Raw genomic sequence first — 16,213 nt, 5'->3', positions numbered from 1 at the left:
CTAAATTTAAGCTGAGCATAGACTTAGTATTGACCATCAAAGTCACGTAGTTTGGCTATAGTGTAAATCTAAAACTGCGGTGTGTTTTACTTGGGCTAAGAGGACCGGCAATGGCGTCAGTTGTGCCCAAATTAGACGAAGTGCTTATCACGAGAAATCAAGGTAAGCCTAATTGAGCCGTAGTGCTCATAACCCTTCACAATCTTTTAACAGTTGCTAGAAGATTGTGATAAACTTTGGCAATAAGAACCATGTACAAGCGTAGTCTTGATGTGGTTATGCCTTGGGTCCAAACAAGTTGCTTACTGTTTGTAGCAACAAGAAAACCTTGGCCCGTAGAGGCAAGCTGGCCCTTGTTGGTAGTAACAAAATAGTGTCACTACTTGGGCCTAGAGAGTAATGACTAAGTTTGATTTAGTCACGTAGATTGCCTTGTAAATGTAATCCCTAAGGTGTGTATTACTTGGGATAAAGGGGCTAGCAGTACTCAATTGAATGGTTTATCTAGGAGTACTAATCTGAGGGATTAGCAGACGCCTAGATAATAATAGCAGATTTAGGATTGATTTGTAGAAATCAAAGGTAAATCTGAAGGGGTATAGTCTTGAGATGTATTAATGCTCAATGTCCTTATAGAAGTTGATCGACGAAGAGAACTGTTCTTAAACTTACTAGCATGGTTTTCTCTTCTTTTTATTGCCATGCGTCGACATCCCATTGCTTGAGAGTTGGTGGTGATCTTTCGAGGGGGGGAAAAGAGCCTTTTTATATGTCACATCAATTGGTTTGGTGGTAATTTGATGGTATGGGACATCAAATTCTCACGAAATCAATTGTAGTCTTGGTGGAATGGGACGCCGAGGCTTGTGCATGTAACTTGACTCTTTGGCAGGTCTGTATGTACACTTGTCTGTAGTGATAAAGTGTGCAAGATAAAATTTGAACTTTGAAAATTACCAAATATAGCCATAAGTTGGGATAAAACCCAGTTACAGAGTTCGGAGAAGCTCTAGGTAGCAAGACCATGATGGTGTGCTAGTGCTAACAAAGTGATTTAGTTCCGGAGTGATCTAAACCTAGAGGTTAGCAGTAAGACTAGTTTGGTTGGACAATTTCATGCATGGGGGATGCCCTATAGCATTTTACAAGCGTAGTCTTGCCTATGTTCAACATAAGTGTGCGATTGTGAGCACATTTTAGTTGCTACCATATGAATTTGGGAAATATATTACTTTCCTACATAAGCAATTGTAATATTGCATGACAGGCTATTTTGCTTACAAGTTCATGTGCGTGTAAACCCTATAAGTCGTATGACCCTTGGGGAATGAGTGGAGCATTTCTAGGATTTAATAAGGTTTTACATGGCAATAGTGAGTAGTATCTCACTCCAGATGAGCCTGGTTGTTGTTAGTATTGGATCCGACATATGTAGTGTACATAAACTCGGGCTGAGTTAGGATAGGAGGCTAAGCTGGAGAGCTTAGTGGTAAATCCTACTGTATCTGGTGAGTTTTGACTTAACCGGAGTGTTAAGAAGTAAACTCAAAGTCTGGGGCTGAACTGGAGTGTTCGGAGGCAGACATATCTTTTGTTAAATCGGAGAATTTAGCAACAGATGAGCTTGGGGGGAACCATGGTACCCAAGAAAAAAGCTCTTCACACTAAAATAGTGCACAATAATTTTAGCGTGATAAAAATCCATCGCAGGAATGTTTTACAACTTTCCATAGATGATAGATGAAGACCATGTACTTTACGAAGTTAAAGTACATAGGGGGTGACTTCGGCGTCACTTTTTTGTAGGAAGTCACCAGTGGTGTGGTTAGGTCGGCCGAGACTCCACAAGACCTATGCACTAGTTTTTAAGTTGACCTCTATGATAAGGACGTCCAAAAATTCGTGTGGTAATACCAGAAATTGTACTGCAATGTGCAATGGAGGAGTCAATTTGTGTAGTCACTTCTTAGCAGCAAGTGACTTAATCATCTTGTTATAGATGGTTGTATATGGTACTCCCACTCGGGGGAGGTACGACATGGGTACGGAGTTACTCACAGACTAGTATGGAGCTACTAGTGTGATGATAGTGGGTACGTAGTTACTCACTACTAATACATAACTGCTAATAACATTAAGATCCTCGAGTGAAAGATACTCTAGATCAACATTTTAAATTACCGAACCACAATCCATGAGTATCGTGGTACTCATAAATATGTTGACGTTGCTCAAATCGAGGGACCGATTTGTTCGATGGTATGGAATAAGCAAGGAGAGTGGAGTAACTTAAAAGTTACACATCACTAGTCCTAGTGAGTTGTCAAGGTCATCCGTAGTTTGATGATCCCCTCTACCTCAGATAACATTCAATTTTGCAAGCCCTGGCATTTAATCCGTAGTGATTATGAATTTGGTGTGAGATATGGTTATGAAGTTCTTACAAGAGTACTCGTTTATTTGCTTGTCATTGGTTATAGCTTGGTAGAGATTGCCACCTGTGATGGGTAGGTAGCTTTGCCGCTATAACGAGGAGGCAGCAAATAATGTTCTCATAGTTATACTTCATACCAACACCAAACAGGGATAGGATGAAATTCCTAACTTCATCATCACGAAGTACTGTGATGTTTGCATTTATATTGAATGTATGATGTAATGAGACATTGGGCTTGTGTAATTACCATCAATTATCTAGCAACCTATGGCTTCGCAGCAAGCTCAGTCATTGTCTGTGGATTGATAATGTGGTTATTAGTAGTTTGGAATTTTTCTTGATAGATGGTACAACCCACCCAAATGATTCATAAGTGTGTAACCGCTTATGAAGGGTAATAATATGCAACAATGAAGCACTTTGTTACAAGTGTGAAACCACTAATCTGTTGCAAAGCAGTTTATCAATAGTACCACCATATGTGCGTAGACACTATACCACATCTTCGTTGTTGCAAGATGTTTAAAAGTTTCTTGGAAGGACTCAAGAATATAACATATGATATTAAACATGGTCTAGATTTGTTCTTGGACCTATGACACTAGCGCGTAGTCCGCTTGAGAGTAGAGTTTTTGAGGACAAAAACCTTTCTTGAGGGAAAGGAGGGATATCCTCAAATATCACATAAACTCGAATAGTTGTGTGAGTCCAGACAATACTTGAAGGGATGTGTCTGGTAATAGCAACAAAGAGTTGTAAGTGATTGGATGTAACTCGAGACACCCGTAGTGGTGCAACAATCTTTATCAAACATCTCCACATACTATATGGTCTGCCGCATATATAGTATGGCATAAGAGATAGGAAGTTTGATTGTTATATTTGAAGGGAAATCTTCAAAAAGTTACATTTACTCTGAGTTAGAGTGGAATTTAACCATCCGTAGATTGATGGTAGTTAGAAACTCAACAAGATTCTAGAGCATATGCTTGTGCAAAGATGTTACTCTAAGAGAAAAGTATCTCTCAACTTTGGAACTAATCCTTGTGATGCATGATTAGATTGGCTCTAGTTTATTTCTCCTATGGCCGTAGAGCTTTCCAAGGAGAAGTTTTAACAAGTTGGTGATGCAACATGGTAGCGTAGTCTACAAATATCTAGTAGCATAGTCTAAGAACTTGCGCTACTAAAGTGCTCTCCAGTACATTAGCTTCTGTGCTAATGACATGATGCAAAATCAAGGCATGAAATTTACCTTGAAGTTTTGGTTGAAATACCAAATCACGGCTTGCGTGAGTACTACTAGACATTTGCTTACCAATGACTTCCCCAGTCGGATTGCCCGGGCGGCCAGGCTAGTGTGGACGGCAAGCCACACACTATATAGCCTGGGGGATGAGGGGCAATCCTCATTCTTCCTCTATGACTGGGTGGTGAGCCAGAGGCCGTCTCCTCCTGTGGTAACGCCCATAGCGGCGTTACGGGAATGTAACACCTACTAATCCATCTTTTGAGAATGATGTCCATTATATCTTGCTCAAAATTCATCCCTCATATACATGTTTAAAATTAACCTCAATCTTTGAGGGTAACTCCCATACAATCTCTTGCCTTTTATGGTACAACAACAAAGTGGGTATGCCATAGCTTCACGTCACTCATCTCATAGCACATGTGGTAGTAGTAATTGAATAACATTATGTGCCAACCTCTCGTACATGTCCAACCTCTAAATCCCATGGCATAGATTATTAGCGGCGGTCGAGCTTGACCGGACACGTGGGAGAAATATGCTAATTACTCCATTGACGACGGGTACTTACTTTACAAGGGTAGAGTATGTCTACCAACTATTGGTGACTTTCGCGCCCAAATTCTTAAAGAAAGTCATGATAGTCCAAGTGCGGGTTATCCTGGGATTTAGAAGACCTATGCACTAGTAAAAAGACAGTTTTATTGGCCTAGTTTGTTCCAAAACGTCCAGACTTATGTGCTGAAATGCAATAAGTGCCAGGTCAATAAACATGAACGTCTTAAGGTTGGAGGACTACTCCATCCGCTGGAGATTCCTCAAGGGAAATGGGAAAGCATTTCCATGGATTTCATTACCGGTTTACCCAAGACGAGTCGAGGGAATGACTCGGTGTGGGTGGTAGTGGACAGGTTAACTAAAATGGCAAAGTTTAATGCCACGAAGAAACTGTTAAAATGCCAAAGTTGGCAAAACTCTTTATTGAACGTCTCTACAAGCTATATGGCCTGTCCGCAGATATAGTGTCGGATAGAGATAGAAAGTTCAACAGTCATTTTTGGAGGGAAATCTTCAAAAAGTTGGATACTACTCTGAGTATGAGTACGGCAGATCATCCGGAGTCTGATGGTCAAACTGAAAGAGTTAACCAAATTCTAGAGGATATGTTGCGTTCTTATGTTAGTAAGAAGCAATCTAATTGGAAAGAGTACTTGCCCTTACTGGAGTTTGCATATAACAGCTCCAAACACTCAGCGACGATTGGATTTACACCATTCATGTTAATGTATGGATTCCAGCCGAGATCTCCGATGGCTGTAGGCCTAGAAAAGGAGAAGATTCAATCTATCAAGGATTTCCTTGAAGATATGAATGATATGCTCAGAGCCGCACGTGAGAGCATTCGTAGTGCTCAGGATCGCGCTAAAACTTATGCGGATAAAGGACGTAGAAAGGTGACCTTTGCAGAAGGTGACTTTGTATTCCTCAAGGTTCCTGCGCAGTCAGAAACCATGAAAACGGGAAAGTGTGATAAACTTTCTCCGAGATATTGTGGTCCTTTTAAAATCCTTAAGAAAATTGGGGACGTAGCATATAAACTTGAGTTACCGGAGAGTTCTCAAGTCCATCCTGTCTTCCATGTCAGTAAACTGAAGAAATCAGTTCATGGGTTAGAGAACGCAGTTTCTCCAGAGATTTTGGTGGACTTGATAGAGCCACCAAAGATACCACATGAACCTGAAAAGATTCTAGAGTATCGTGACAGACAAACCCGACATAAAGTGTACCAGGAGGTACTTGTTAAATGGACAGATAAGGATGAGGAGGTGGCAACTTGGGAACGCCGTAGTGCAATTTCCAAAAGGTTTCCCCAGTTTGTTTTCGAGGATGAAAACTCTTCTTAAGGGGGGGGTAATGTCACATAGGCTGTAATGCTTGTGACCGACGGCAGACTGGATGGCCAGACAGGGCTTTCGCGTCAACGCCTTGGCCGGAGCGCCGAGAATGTGGCCATCCGGGGTTCAATGGGAGAGGACGCTTATTGTGATGTTTCTATCACTTTGGTCATGAACTATACACCTATCATCAACAAATTTGAAAACTAGGCCTTCTTAACAATGGCAGAGATTGACAACAAGTTCTTTTTTTAATGCCTAGAACAAACAAGACTTTGAGAGAGTGCTTATCCCACTATTTGTAGCGTGAGCTTAATCTTACTAGCTCCTTTCACTAGATATGAGGAGTTATTTCATGCCTCACTGAGGATTAGACTTAAGGGAAGAAAACAAATCACCGTGAGAAGTAATGTACTTGCTACCATTATCAAAATACTAGACATGCTGATTTGTTTTACTGACATGCATACATCATGGACAAAAGGGTCATAACTACATGTGTACAATGAATGCCCATCATCTTGTGCATAGTTTGTGGACTTGTTCTTTTTAGCACTTGGTGTACTAGCCAGAGCCATGCCTAACTCTTTCTTCTTCTCCTTCTCTAGCCTTTTTTGTATTCATGATATAATGGATTGGCTTCTGATAATAATTGCATTTTCCTTTCTCCTTAGGCTTATCACTCCCCTTCTCAGCATCCTATTGGGCTGATTCTACCTTTAGCGTATAGTCACCTTGAGAAAAGGCTTTGTCTTTACCTTCTTTAGCAGCAAATGCATGATCTCCCACATGCATACTAGATCAGTTTTACTGGGATTTCTCTTCTTTTAAGAGCACTACAAGAAACTCGTCAAATGTAAGGGCATTGGGATTAGCCTTCATCTCATGAGCCAAATTATGGATGCAAAACCCTAGTATGATTCCTATAAAGTTATGAGAACATTAGACACTATTGAATAGTTTGAATAGGCCTCTTTACGTTTACCTTTTTGATTGATGCACATGATCTCCCACATGTATACTAGTTTAATTTTATTGGGATTTCTCTTCTTTTGCAATCTTGAGCACCACAACCAACTCATCAAATGTAAGGGCATTGGGATTACCCTTCATCACCATGAGCCAAAGTGTGGATGCAAAACCCTAGAATGAATTCGGTAAAGTTGTGAGAACATTAGACACTAATAAATCGTTCAAATAGGCCTCTTTCCCTTTACCTTTTTGACTGGTAGCAAATGCATGATCTCCCACATGTATACTAGTTTAGTTTTATCAAGATTTCTCTTCTTATATAAGGGCACTATAACTAACTCATCAAACATAAGGGCATTGGGATTACCCTTCATCATGATAAAAAATCAAGGAAAAACCCTAGTATGAATCTAGTAAAGTTGTGAGAACATTAGACACTAATAAATAGTTTGAATAGGCCTCATCCTCAATACGTCCAAGTTGCACTTTGAGATCTTTGATCCTTGTGAGAAATTCATCCATTAAGTCTCCCTCATTTATGTGCTCGGACTCTAACTACTTGGGTAAGTAGGCTACACACACACACACCTCATTATGCACTTGATAAAATGTAGCAAGCATATCCTAAGCATGGTTAGCAGTTTTACACGAGAAAATATGAGAAATAATGCTCATTTTCACAAAAGTGCCACCAATACATGTGCATGTATATCCTTGCCATCCCACATGGATTGTTTCGATGTGGGAGGTGCAAAGGCAGATGCCACAATTACATTTAAACTAGTATCACCTAGCAAGATAGGGAATGCCTCAATTCCCATAACAACATTTCAAAGACCTTTGGCAACCACTACATGACTCATTATAAGGGACCACCTTGGGTAATTGGTCCAGTCAAAGCTTAACCTTAGTGGAAAGCATCCCAAATACATCATTGCTTGCCGTTTTTCTAGTCCTTGACATAAAATCCAAATATCATAGTAACATGTAGGTACTATTAAAATCTTGGCAAATTTTTTGTCCCAAACTCATAATAGACATTTGAAAATGTTTTTTTTGAATGCCATGTGTCTCTACTCTAAATGTCCTTTCAATATCATATTACAAGAAATCGGTTATGAAGAAGGAAAGATGCATTCTCTATTACCAAATGTCACAACTTAAAGTTACTAACTTTCACCATCACCTGAGATGTATAACTATATGCATGCATTCATGTATGTATATAGTTATGTGTATGTATATATGCATACATGCATGTATGTATGTATGTATGTATGTATTCATGAACATCCACTTAACCACATGGAAAATCAAAGATGAATAAATACACCACCATATAAGTTCACCCTTTATTTTTGTACAAGGATTTTAGAATGAATAATGAAGCTTCATCAATTTAGCATAAGATGAAAGATTTAAAAGGTTACCATTTCTCTAGCATGGGTCCTGAGAAGCATCCATATTCCCTCTTATATCAAGATTAGGGCATTGTAAGTTTTAAAAGATTAGGGCATTGTAAGTTTTAAAAGATAACATTTTCTCTAGTACCAAATGTCACAACTCCTAGAAGTGACAAACTTCCACCACCTCCCAGCTTTGGAAAAGAGATGTATACATACATGCATATATACTTACATATATTATATGTGCATACATGTATACATCCGTAAATGTATACATCCACTCATACATACATAGTCTATATATATATATATATATATATATATATATATATATATATATATATATATATACTATGTATGTATGTATGGGAATATATATGTATGTGTGTGGATGAGTGAGCATGTATGTATGTATGGATGCATGTACATAAATACTTTCATACACAATGTATGTGTGTGCATACATATATACATATATATGTGTGTGCATGTGTGTTTGTATGTAAACATGCATGCATGCATGCATGCACGCATACACATACCCATGTGCTCTCAAAAGATTGGAATATCTAGCAATGCCAAGGATCAACAATCATAATGATAATAATTTGTAAATATACTTCATCAAATCAAAGCCATCTTACTCCTAAATGATTATGCCTTTAAACATCTATGTTAGTTTAGTCTTTATTATTCATTTCTCTCAAATCCATCCCCCCCCTAATTCTACACATACACACCCACTAGTGGGTTTATATTGCCAAATAGAGTGCCTTATTTATGTGGAATCCCTAGGCTACTTTTCCCAAGTACTAAATTTTACATCACTCTCTATCCATGTAATAACTTGTATATAAGAAACAAAAAGTAATAAAACCACGGTTGGCAAAATTATCAAACTTTGTGCTCTCAAGTCAAACTTTTAGTTGAGACTTCATGTTTATAATGTATTAACTTTTCATTATTAAACTTATCACCCTCACGAGAACTTATATTTATGCATCATGATGAGTTGTAACATTTTCTTTCCCGTTATGCTATATACTATTAAAACTCTCTTTCTACTTGCAGTATTTATATGGCTTAAGAGAAAGTAATTTATCTAATGTGATATTGAATTCAAACATAAAACATATGCTCAAGTAAGACCTAAGGATTTCATGTTTTTATTAGAAGTGATTTTGAATGCATACACTGATGCAACTCCAAAGTGTTATCTTTATGCAAAAAAATATTAAGTAGGAAAAACCCTTTCATGTTCCTTGGGCTTAAGACCCCTCTAAGCATGATAGGTGTGTTATCAAGAGGTGGTTTGTGGGAGTTTTGGGAGGCCTTCTTGCATTTTCCCCCTCATAATCATCCATGTTCTCGCCCTTTTTGTAATTCCTCAGTGGTCCATGAGATAGAGTAGGGAGTACACATGGACCTGGTGAGAGGGGGTGGGCGGGGGTGGGCGGAGCCCTCCTTCATCAACTTTAGCATACGAAAGGTGGAAAATTCTATCGAGTCCCCATTTCCTATGTCCCATCCCCCTCTCGCCAACTAGTGCAGGTTACACAAGTGGATGGTCACCTATCCCTCTTAACTTGACAAATGAAAGGTTGGGTTTCCACCCAAAAATTACCTTTCTGATAAGTGTGTAGGCTCCTTCCCCTTCTACTTGGCAAAAACAATGGCCAGATGTATTTTTTGTACAAGTGAGAAGAAGAACTTTTTTACGTTGTAGGAATATCCCAAAGAAGAAGAAGAAGAACTTTTTTACGTTGTAGGAATATCCCAAAGAACCCTTGCCTATTGGTGAGTGATTCAAACTCACATATAAGTCCATGATCAACTCAAGAGAAGTAGATAGAAAAGAGAAATGCCTTTATGGAGCTAGAAATGCCTTTAATATGGATAGAAAGTCCTCTATGGAGCTAGAAAGGAGACAAGAAAATGATATGAAACTCTAGGGTTAGTAAACCATCAAGGTAATCTTTCAAGCAAAATATCACATCAAATAATTGATTAGATTATTTGCCATGTGATTGTCATAGCTATTCTTCTTCATGTAAAACATGACCTCACAAAAAATAAATATTCTCAAAGCACAAAGTTGAAATACAAATGCTACCCTCAAAGACCAAACATGTGACTTCTCATCTAATGACAAACAATAATGAATGCACACCTTTATGTGCACACACTTGCATGGACCACATGGGCTTGGACTATTAAGTCATGTGTCAAAAGAATGGAGGTCCTTAACATCATACATAGAACACGATATATGTTTGGTTGTAGATTGTTACAAAGCTTTACTTGTATGAATTATGTGGCATAAGAATATACCTTGCTATTAAGAATACACTCATAATGTTTAAAAGGCATTAAAATACATCATATAGCATTCCATGGGGCATGTCTTGTGGAAACATAAAGCATTCCATATGACATATGAAAGATGATCTATATTTATGAGAGACACTTTTGAAGGTCTTGCATAGGCCACACAAGAAAAGAAGATGTGCACACAAGACAATGCTAATTGTAAAAATAACTACTTTGAAAAGTGTTACATTAATCACTTATAAATATAAAAGCTGGCATTTAAATGGAGTGATCGACAACACATTCATCGATAAAATCAAAGGTTACAATAAAATGAAAAGTGGAGCGAGCATTGGTTGAAGAAAATTTTTACTCTTAAGGTACTTAGAGACACGTGGGAAAAACGGGGGGAAAGCGAGGAGAATCTCGAGAAAAGGGGGAGATCTCCGCTGCCCATTATTGTGGAGAGGGAGCCCGAGTGCGTGCACGAGAAACTAGTTGAGAGTTTGTAAAGCACCCTAAGAATGCATAACAACAACACATGGACCAATGATGACCATAACATTACCACTAAACCATATATGGGGCAAAGTATCTAATGTAGTGGGACTCACAAAGGGGGTGTTTGATTATGTGTGAACACATGGGTATGATGATACCAGGGTGGGGATATGGACAGCCCACGTTCTATTCTAGAATTTTTATCAAGTGGTTGAACTGGTCGTGGAATCAAGGTTGCGTGTTGCTGTAGTTTTCAACAGGGGGAAACTAGAGCGCACTGGCATAGCCATACACAGGCATAACCGTTGAGAGCTTAAACTAGAGAGAGAGAGAGAGAGAGAGAGAGAGAGAGCCATGTCTGTGTCCGGCAGCTTGTTACTACGGCAGTATGCCGCCTATTGCTCTCTTTTCATATATGGGATTATCTTTGTCTCTTTGAAATCGGTGGACGCAGGAGGAGGTCCCTTCACAGGAGGCGACATAGGACTTGGGTTGCTCGTGGCCATTGTCATCGTTTTGGCTGTCGTTGTGATCTGTGCTTGCATGATTTGCATTAAGCGTTAGCCCCATGCCACACTCAGACTCAAGGTTGAGGCCACTCAGATAGATGATTGCATCAGCTTTCCTTTCTCTCATTTTTTTCCCCCTTACACCATCATGTAATAAATGCACTCCATCATGTAATAAATGCACTCCCCCCCCATTCATAAACCTTAGGTGCCCATCCTCCCTATTCAATGCCCATTGCCCTCAAGTGTGTAAGAGAACTCAAAATATCAGTCCCATGTAGATATTTTGTAAGTCTGCCCATTGCCCTCAAGTGTAAGAGAACTCAATATCAATACCATGTAGATTTTTTGTAAGTGTGGCTTCAATAGAATCGAACGGAGCCAACATCATCGGGCTCTACCCAACACCCTTACTATGTGGGCATACATGTCTTGGGTTCGAACTTTGGCACTAGTATAATGAAATAATAATAATTAACCTTGTTTTTTTAAAAAAGAATTAAGTAGAGCCACAATGTTCAATTGGGCGGAGGTATAGGTAAAAGTATGTGTTTGAATGGTCTTTCTTAAAGAATTAAGTAGAGCAATGGGGTGGAGGTATATGTGAGAGTATGAATTTGAATGGTGTTTCTTGTGGACTCTCTCCTACCATTTCTTGTGGACTCTCTTGTGCCTGGACTTCATTGTGCAAGCTTCGCTAACACATTTAAGTTTTGATTCCATATGTTCTATACAATGTATACTTTGCTATCACCTATTTTTGGTTAAAAGTTTTAAATGCCAATTGAAGTCAATGTCACCTTATTCTCATACCTTCAACTTTCAAATATCTAGCCTTGAATTCATGCTTTGCTAGATGGATGCTTGCTTGAATAGGTGTGATTGTAGGTTTCCCTCTTCTAATCTTCTTCCCCTACTTTTTGTGAGAGAGAACAATTACAAAAAAGGACTATCTTTTCTTACCTCCATCTAGGCTCTTCTTGAGAGCTCTCCCTTCACCCCTTTGGCAAAGGAGCATTCTGGTGTGACAATGGAGTGAGGACACGATGGAGAGCCACCGCACTTACATTGAGAAGTTATAGATTGCAGCTCAAAAGGCAAAACCCAGCGACACATGCTTCGACAAGGCTAGGGTAAACACTTGACTTGAACATATTTGGCATCGCCAGCTAGGGACTAGCCTAGGGCTTAGCTCTATTTTTATGTCCATTCTAAGCTATTGGTATAGTGATGGGGGGTAAATGTTTTGGAGCAAGGAGGAGTGGTATGTAACCCTTAAACATTTCTAATGGTTGCATAAGTCATATTGCCTAGTGTTGATTAGGAGACCGTACTCTGAAAAACATACGGTTTTAGAGCCTTGGATGTGTTTGATTTTAATTTGATGGTTTTGGCTATCGTGATTTGTGCTTGCATGATTTACATTAAGTGTTAGCTCCAATGCAACACAAAGATTGAAGTTTGAGTTGAGGTTGAGGGCACTCAGATTGCATCCTTGCGTAGCATCTTGGAAAGAAACTGCACCTTTCCATTCTCTCATTTTTTGTTTTCTTACACGCCCATCATGTAATAAATGCGTCTATTAGGAAAACCTTAGGTGCCCATCCTCTCTATTTAGTGCCCATTTTTCCTCGAGTGTGTAAGAGAACTCAACATTAATCCCATGTAGATTTTTGTAAGTGTGGCTTTTAGGATTGAGCAGAGCCACTATTGGACTCTAGCCAACACCCTTAGCATGTGGACATATAGGTCTTGGGTTCAAACTTTGGCACTAGTATAATGTAATAATAATAATTAATCGTGTTAAAAAAAGAGTTAAGTAGAGACACAATGTTCAATTGGGCAGAGGTATAGGTGAAAGTATGGGTTTGAATGGTCTTTAAAGAATTAAGTAGAGCCTCAATGTTCAATGGGGTGGAGGTTTATGTGAGAGTATGAATTTAAATGGTCTTTCTTGTGGACTCTCTCCTGCCTTTACTTCATTGCAAGCTTCACTACTAACACATTTAAATTTTTATTCAAATGTCATACACAATGCATACTTTGATATCACCTATTTAAGTTTTGATTCCATATGTCCTATAGAATGTATACTTTGCTATCACATATTTTTGATTGAGTTTTAAATGCCAAGGATTAAACTCAAGGTCACCTTATTCTCATACCTTCAACTTTCGAATGTCTAGCCTTCTTAAGATTGATCATCAAAAAATATTCATGTCCTTATAATTCACACCCTTTGATCCTTCCCTTGTCTCTCTGAAAATAAGGTAACTATTTATTAGTTTTAAAACATTGTGTCAAATTACTTATTGTCTCTTATGGTTTATTAGGTTCCTAGTTTGTAAGTATGCGTACGTATGTGAGAGTGTTAACCACTCCGTTGGTTAACATGGTTTTGTCTACTTGCTCTACCTACTTTAAGATGCTTTACCATCTAACCTGCATGAACGAGCACTTATATATTATAAAATGAAGCTAGAACATATAAAGCGGCCTTACCTTGTGCTTAACGTCAAATAGGAAAAATCTATGAACTTAGTGTACATAGATTCTTAATATAAGTAATAGAGGGCCTTACCCTATGCTTAACGTCAAATAGGGAAAATTTATAGACTTAGTGTACATAGTTTCTTAATACAAGTAATAGAGGGGTTGGACCATTTTTAAGTTGTCTAGAGTGTGAAAACTAATCACTTATATATGTCATTTTTTGCATTAACCTATGGACTTAGTGTACATAGTTTCTTGATACAAGTAATAGAGGTGTTGGACCATTTTTAAGTTGCCTAGTTTGAAAACTAGTCACTTATATATATGTTATTTTTTACAATAAGCAATACACAATCATTCCCTTATAAGCACCATGTGCAAACATAACATCTTTCACCTTAGGCATGCTTACATCCAAAGTAAATATTTTACCCCCCACTCTTTTGTTCTTTATAACCAAATGACATTTGTTGTTGAAGTCCTCAGCATTAAAATGTGCTTGTAAACCCTGCTCAATCATCTGCCCACATAAACTAAATTCTTTATTATGTTAGGCACGTGAAGTACATCAGCCAAGTACCTCATCTTGCCATCTTGCATAGCCAATGGCACATTCACAGTGTGAGCAATAGGATGAGCCATGTGTCATCCCTCATCTCTACATACCTAGTTTTTCGATATTTTTCACATCTCTAAACCACTCACTATGATAGATCATGCATGGTTTGTGGATACATCTACAGTCACTAAATTCAACATGTGTGTTAATCCAATTCTAGGATTAACAAGAGCTACCACCATTATCTTACATCAAGGAGTTATGATAGATACACCAAAGGGTCATATATTCAAGATATCAAGCACAATAGTGTCCAAAGCTACAACTTGGACGGGCACCCGTAATGGTGTGACGGAATATTTATAGCAATTCCTGCTTCAAGAGCGTGTGGTAGCAAGATAGGATGAAGTCCTAAGTGATGTACTTCATGGATATATTATGAGAATAGTCATTGTAATAGCATTAGGCCTATTATGAGCCTAAAGTGCCCGGGCGGCCATAGTTTAAGTGAGAGTGAACACTTATGGTGGCCATGTATATACGTGAATTTCTCTCATAATACAACCTACTCTCCCATTGTGCAATTGAGTCTTGCTCTCGCTAATCCTCTTGCTAATCTCTCTCCCTAATGCATACTAGTGAGTGTGTGTGAGTGAAGTGAGGTGAGAGGAGGGACGAGGATTCGTAGTGCAACGCGACGGTGTGACAACGCTCGCGGCGGCGGGAGACGCAATGGAATTTCTTCTCAAGGAGTCGTAGAGCTTGGACACTTCGAGGGTTACGAGCTCGGCCATTGGAAAGATCCTCACGACAGTTGCGGTTCACCAGGTAAGCTCTTTTTGGATGTGTTTCAAGGAGGGTTAGGGTGAGCCTTAACATTTTTGGCGCCGTTTTGTTGGGGAGCCATCCCTTGGCTTTTTCCATTGTTTTGTCTCTAATCTACGCATAACACATTTCCCATTATCTTGATTAATAGTTTTTCATGAAAAAGATGTGGATTTGATGGTGATTTGTGTGAGATTTGGTGTAGAATAACTCTCTTTTTTGTTTTTGAAAAGAATGCTTTTTGCTTAATTTTTAGATTAATTTGTTATTTTTGTTGTTGTTTTTATGGTTTTTCATGTTCTTAGGGCTTGCAAATAGTTTGTACTAGGCTTAGTTTGCATCCATTGCATCAAACAATGCAAGAGAATGCATTTGTTAGTGAATGGTAGCTCTCTTTAGTTTAAACATAGATCTAATATCATTAATTCTAGTTTAATTGTGTGTTTTTTGTTGAAATTGTTTGGATTAGAGTGTTAGCATGCATTAGGAGTAGCTTAATCTTTCAAAAAAAATCTTAAAACCATCAAAAAATCCTTGAATTTAACTAATTTCTCTTAATGGACTGGTTTTTGTCATTAAAGGTGATTAATTTTGTTCAAGAGGTTAAAAAATTAGAAAATATGTTAATTGAAATCTAAATTGATCATATGAGTGGTCGAAATTGAAATTTTTGAGTGTTTTGAGAGCATCTAGATGCATCAAAACACCTAATCATATCATTTTTTTGATCAATTGGAGAAATTTGACTCTCTTTGCTTAATTTTGCTTTAAAGATGAGGTTATAATTAAGAGTCTAATTAATCCCCTAATTTAGATTAATTTACACAATGGTTGATGCACAAAGATTAGTTTTTCCTTGCTCTATTTGGCAATGGTGTGCTCAATTGTGTGAATTAATTAGGGATTAGTGGTTAATTAGAGTCCTTCATTAGTGTAAAAGAGGAAAAGATTAGTAAAATAATTAATCTTGTATTAATCCTTGATCACCTTTTTACACAACTCATTAAGGCTAATGAGCATTCAATGAGAAGATGCTTATGAGTTGTCAATTTGT

This window comes from Cibotium barometz, chromosome 20 (assembly GCF_041138505.1).
Source record: "Cibotium barometz isolate CiBa-2024 chromosome 20, ASM4113850v1, whole genome shotgun sequence".
Lineage (NCBI taxonomy): Eukaryota > Viridiplantae > Streptophyta > Polypodiopsida > Cyatheales > Cibotiaceae > Cibotium > Cibotium barometz.
Note: the sequence above shows the minus strand (reverse complement) of the source record.